The sequence below is a fragment of the Pinus tabuliformis genome, chromosome 5_2 (genome assembly GCF_031772625.1).
Source record: "Pinus tabuliformis cultivar Carrire ecotype Pingquan chromosome 5_2, CPIR1, whole genome shotgun sequence".
NCBI classification, from domain to species: Eukaryota; Viridiplantae; Streptophyta; class Pinopsida; order Pinales; family Pinaceae; genus Pinus; species Pinus tabuliformis.
The window spans coordinates 23,100,776-23,107,543 of record NC_142306.1 but is presented as its reverse complement, the minus strand read 5'-3'; positions in this window follow the sequence as shown (position 1 = coordinate 23,107,543).

Here is a 6,768-nt window from a genome sequence, read left to right as displayed (position 1 = left end):
CTGGTAACTGTAAAGGCAATTACCATAAGTTCAGGTCGGGATATGTATTTGATTTCTATCCCCTTCTCCTGGTTTTGATTGTTGCACCACTCTAGCTGGAGACTAGCAAGGGATTGGCCACCCGGCCTAGTCCCGAATAGAGACAGTTGCTTGCCCCTGTTAGGCAAGCCAGTGAGAAAATATATGTCAGAGGGTTCTATCTCGAGCTGGTGCTCTCCGATGTAGAAACATTGATCCTAAATGTTCCACCTTTCAACCAGCCACTCTAAGAATGGCACCTGGGCCCTCATGCCAGGTATGGCCCAGTACTTGTAGAGACCGCATGCCTTTAAAGCATCAATGGAAGGTTGATGACCTATTGCGGCCAAATCGACATCTTCGTGTTCTCTTTCATGCCAATCTAGCATGGTGGGCAATCTACACACCAAAAAACATTGATTAGAATTCATTAAATAAAATTTGATGGTTAGATTTTTGAGTTTGGGGTTTGAAAATCCGCTTTGCGCGGAGTATGCACCCCGCGTTCAGAAAACAGAGCGGGGGTACGCAGCTGTTCTGAAGGTGGGCTGCGTACTCCGACCATTTTCCCATATACGAAAATGTCGGGGTACGCAGGTCACCCATGGGGCACCTGCGTACCCCGAAAAGCGGACCCTAAAACCCAAAACCCTCTAAAAAATCAAACTAAACCTTTAAATGAAATTCTAAACAGATGAAATTGAAGAGGAGGATGTTGTGAAATAGCTGAAAGAGACAGCGCTCGATTCTGACGGTCGGATTCTCCGCAAAGTCCACGGGAAGTTTCTTGTCAAAAGCCCTTTTCTCACCCTCAACAGTAAAATGGTAAAAATGACATGGTAAAAAGTCTTTTTATAGGTTTTTTGGATAAATGAATGCTAAGTTTGTTTATTTTTCACCGTGAAAGGATTATTTTCAGTGTATTTTTTCCTATCTTAAACAGGTATGAGTAATGTGTTGTTTTTGTGCAGGACAAAGAGACTTTAGGGTAAAATCATCATTTTTCACGAACCAAGAAATCAGAGTCATCTTTTAAGCCATTTTCTGACTCCTAAAACATGAAAAGATTGCCGAGCATTTCTTTTACACTCGTTAAAATGGAATTAAAAGACGGTCCTCTTATAGCCCTTTTCTGACCGTAAAAACAAGAAAAGATTGCCGGATTTTTGTCGTTTCAAATTCGATACTGGAAATAAAACGACGTGCCCTTGATCGCTTTTTACTTTTCAGGTCAAAGGCACTAATCATGAAAGTACTCCTTTGTCGCAAGATCAAGCGGTTCTCTCAGGTATGATTTTATACTTTCTTGGGCTTGAGAGACACAAATTTACGAAAAAGTTCACCTTGGAGTCTTCTTTAGTTTTTTCAGACTCTCTAAAATTGAAAAACGCCGAGTTTCTCCTATACTGGACTCGTTAAAATTTCATAGTAAAGGACCTGTTCGATTACAAACAGGAACGGACAACTCCTTCTTAGGGTCCGAATCTAAACTAAGTTGGACTCATCCGAAGGATGAGCTTACAATCAAGCATATGTTATCCTCCTCAAGCTTGTAAAAAATAAAGAGGTACTTGCCAGAAATGGTGGGGGAAAAGAGAGAAGAATGAACCTATTTGTTATCTTTTGTTACAGAAGAACCTTATCACCGCTCTTGAACACGACACTTTTCATTCACCTGGGTTGGGAAATCCTTTGCCTTAAAGTTGATCAAACCACTTTGAAAGTCTTCAACCGTTTCTGGGTATTAACTTTGGGTCAATCGTCACCAAGCCATCTGTCATGTCGTTATGTGTTCAAGAGGTCTCTGCAAATAAACCATTCATATGCAAAATACTTGTCATCCATTTTGACCATCCCCGAGTCAGTACTTACAGCAACATTTCTTCAACTTGAACTATGATTTTGTGTTGTGGGCTTGCCTGCGACGGGTCGCTTTCTATCGACATCAGCACATTATCTAGAAAGATGACTTAGAAATCATCAGTACCTTGAAGTCTGCATGCATCAATGGTAGGTTTCTCGCCTTTGACGACAGTTTACATCATTGACTTTCGATTAAAGGATTCCGTGACGTGTTCGACATCAACCCATTCATTCACATTTCATGGATTGTACTGGGTACTTTGAGAACCATTGACATCACTGGTGGTCTCTCTCACACTTGTTAACAGTTTACATCATCGACTGGTAATCAAGTGGTTTCTACCATGTTCGACATCAACTCATCTATTCGCATGGATAAAATCGTACCAATTCGGGAAGTAGAGATGAAGACCCTGGATCTAGTTTCCACCATCCAGGCTGCGAGGAGTTTTGTATTCATTATATAGTAGACTTATCATAAACAGATGGCTGCGTCCATACTGTGTCTACAAAAGTCTATGATTGTGATGTACTGTAAAATCATTCTTGTATCAGAGCAGTAGTTAGATTGTTAGTTAAAGTTTTCAATCTGAGTATGGGAATGCCTACCTCAGCGATGATATCATCTTATATATGTATTTTGTGTTGAATATTTGCAAGTTCTGACTGAGCTCTCCGCAAGATACTCCTTGAAATGATAAAGTACTTCACCCTTCCTAGATCATATAAAACCCTAATCTACTACAGGCTTCGCACTTTAGGGAACAATCTGTTACACTAAAAAATGTCACCATGACTATTTGCAGTTAGTATGGCTCCATCCACTGTCATACTATCCTCCTTGGTAAGTCTCATGCCTCTGCTCTTCATGTCAAAATCCAAGAAAGAGAGAAAATTCATTTAAAGTCAATTATCTCTGGTACGTAGTTTCTCTTAGCCTTACCTACGTGTACGCAACCCAAGTTCACAATACCTGTGTACTTGTACGCTCTGTATGTAAAGGGGTGGGTGCGTACCCCTATAAAGGTCAAAAGGTGCGAGTTTCATCTTTAAAAAGTTACTTGTGGTCATTTCTAGAGCATTCTAGAAGCATGTTTAATGTGTATGAAGCGCCTCCAGATGGTTCATGTACCCAAAGAAAGAGGAACTTATCCCATGAAGAGGGGAGCTATCCCATTGAAAGAGGGGCTTATCCCATCCATGGTGGAGCTAATTAACTTCCTCTAGAGCACTATAAATATAGGCATTGGGCCAAAGGGAGGGGAGGTTGAAAGCTGAACATTCCTAAGGGTAGATGCTGTTGGAATTAGGACTTCCTTGTAGAAGCTTGTGAGGAGAGATTACCATCTTTTCTTGTTCTATTTGGAAGTGGGTGAGCTGATCAGAGTAAAGGAGAAATCTTGTGGACCCTGGGAGGAACCTGCACAACACCAAGGCTCAGGTTGTAATGGTTTCTTTTGTTACCTTTTAATACAAATTAGTCCATTCTTCTCAACAATTTGTTATTTATGAGTTGTTTCATATACTCCTTGGTCTATATGTTAAATATTTTTTATTTTATGTGATATTCAGGTGCTATTTAATCGTTTGATTGTTAGTGAATGCAGGTTTCAAAGAGAAGGAGGAGATCATATGGATCAACGAAGCTGGACTACTACAACAGCTTTGGGTTACAGGTAGGATCTAAACACTTGATTTCTCATATTGTAAATGCATATTTAGAGAGGGATTGCTCTTATTTGTCTTGTTTGTCACTAGAAAGTCTTAGGCTTCTAGGGAGGTTGGCTTTGTCCGCAAAATCGACTCTTTCCGCATGACATGTCCCTTGGATCGCCTGTAAGGGAAAGGACTCCATGACTATAGTTGGAAAAGGTAGCAATTTGGCTCCTGCAAAAGCCATGAAGGCAAAGTATAAGCTAGAGAAGAAGAACAGGGGCTATGCCATGTCCAACATCAAGGACAAGGGGGTGCGTGTAGAAAATTAACTCCTGGCTAGTAAAATTATGAGAAAATGTCACACCGATGGTCATGCTAGCCAAGCAGTGTGTGGAGGGGGTCCAGTTCAACTGGGCCAAATTCTTCTGAAAGGAATTTTTGATAAACTATTTCGAAGCCCACGAGTAGGGTAAGACCTTCCATTATGTGTGGTTGCTATTATCCATATTGCTAGTAGAGAGAGAATTACTGGAAGATAGTCAGTTCCCTAACATTGAGAGAGAGTTACTAGAGACCGTGAAGTATGCTGTGCTCTAGGCCACCAAGGACATGAAACAGATTCATCACACCAAAATTTTCTGGGTGCTTATGGAAGTAAGCATCTGGATGTGGATAAATCAGAGACCACACCTATCAACTATGGTGCACAATAGTCTACAGACTTTTGAAGACTTCAAATCTAATATGCATAACATCTATATCAAGGTACGAAAGGATCCAGCGAATCATTGGATGAAGCTACCATTTGTAGCCACTGACGATGCAATTTTTACTGTCTTGGAGACATGGCCTCTTGAATGGTGCACTACAGACTTGGTAGAACTGGAGAAGGTGGCAGCCCAGAAGAAAAAGGACGATGCTAAGCTGTGTTTTAATCAATTAGTAGAGAAAAGGCGGAACGAAAAAGTAGCAACTGAGGTAAGGACAGGGCGTGTTGTGGCACAGAAGGCTGCAGAGTAAAAGAAGGCTACCAAAGCAGCAACAACAATGGAGGAAGCAGAGGCAGCAAGAGCACAGGGAGACGAGGGCCCAACAACATCCTCAGGGCATGAGGCAAAAGAAACAAAAACAGTAAAAGGGAGCATTGACCCAGGGGCCACATCCACAAAGTTAAAGGTGTCGTGCATCATAGAGGGATCAGGCCCAAGGAAGGAGGTTAAGGTCTCCAAGTTGGCCACTAACCCAATCACCTTAACCGAAGGTGATCTCCATGACATCAGCGGGACAGTCTGCAATGTCACCAGTGAAGTGCTTCAAGAGTTCATGCAGGAGAATCAGATTGTGTTGGGGACCCTCAAGTTGTAGCTGTAGGAGTTACAGGTGCAACCCCCTCTAAAAGGTACCCTATCCACACATGTTGCAGTGGGAACTTTAGAAGTAGAACAAATATTGTGCACAAGGATGGAAAACACAATACTGTTGCCAAAGGGAGTGCTAGTGTTGTCCAATGCAATGGATCGGTTGTCGCTTAGTGTGAAGTAGGAAGGTGTTCCCTCTGTGGACTGAGGGAAACCCTCTAGCCCTACAGTGGGTCTAGTCACAATAAGGACAAAACAACAATTAATTCCCTTAAATAGTCATTATTGGAGGCCTACCTCAAACTGGTGGTTGATGAAGTTCTATTGCACTACTCCAGCTTCCATTTCCTTCTCCTTAACGAGCAATCAACCTGAAACACCACAAGAAAACAATAGAGCATGTAACCGAGAAACAACAATGATCTATTTACTCAGAAAGTAAATAAGTCATGAGCTATCAAGTAAATTACATACAAGACATAGGAAATAATCATTGATTGTGTTAATGATAAATCAAGAGCAAAGCTTACAACCAAGTGCTGACATCGCAAGCCTTCTCGACGGGTCCAACCAATATGTTTCTTCAAGCATTCACTCTCAAAGATAGGTCTCCAAAAGAACAATATATCTCTCTCTCTCATTCACAAGCTTTAACACAAGGTTAAGGGCACTCCACCCCTTCTTGAAAACTATGTAGCAATCCCACACTTGTCACACTCACACCAAAACTATCTACCAAACTCAAAAGCAGCAGCAACACTGTACAACCAAAAGAACTAGCAGATGACAGCAATGGTGAGTGATTTTATAGGAGAAGGAGTCTCCATGAAATGAGTGAGAGCGAGTTTATCCTCAGGGAAAGCAGCACAAAAGATAGAACTACCATCCCAGAGGGGGAAGGGTGACCCAATCTGACCCAACAACTAGGTCTAGAGACATCCAGAAGGCCGACTGTTGGAACAAATTCGCCCAATCTAGATCGTCGCTGGTCGTTAACTAAGCTTTAGTGCCGACATCGCTAGGAAGAAATTTATGTATATCGATCGTCGCTAAATATAGTTAATAGCCTCGCACCGTGGCTTAAAATCCGAACATTGCGGGAAACAGGTCTACTCCTGTGATGGGGTCCATCGTGTGTATTAAGTGTATTCTCATGACATGGTAGAAAACTTAGGAAATGAGGGTCAATTGGCAACATTAGAGAGCATTTGTTTAATATGAACATGTTTATTTGACACATGACATAGTAGAAGGACTGGGGTGAAGGCAGTGACAAATTACTATGTAACAGATGCCCCCTAAAGCATGAAGCCCGAGAGAGTGGGAGAGGTGAAATGATTTAAAAAACTGTCTGAACTGGAACACCACCTGGAATACCCTGCAGGTGCAAGTACAACTGATATCTTTGATAGTGAAATACATGTAGTCTAGGCATGGGCGCAACCATCCAAAAGACATACAAACTTGGTCTATGGCATGGACGTAGCCACCCAGCTAATAAGACCATGATGATGATAAAGGTATGGTTGCAGCCATCCATGAAGACTTAGGTATGGTCACAGCCATCCATCAAAGAGTCATGTATATAATCATGAACCAATCCACGCAACCTGAACATCTGTAATCTTAGTTTCGGGTCTTGAAACCCAACCTATCATAGTACAAATTCTAGCATGCAAACAGATGTGCTGAAGTCGAGCATGATAGAAAGTTGCTTGATTACTGGCTAATGATGAAAACAATTAACAAGCATGAGAAAAACCACCAATAATGCCAATGGCTCTCAAGTTAATGTCTAGTACAATCCACTAAGTGCGAAAAATGAGCTGAATTTGAACACTCGTGGAATCACCCAATCGACGACCAATGATGA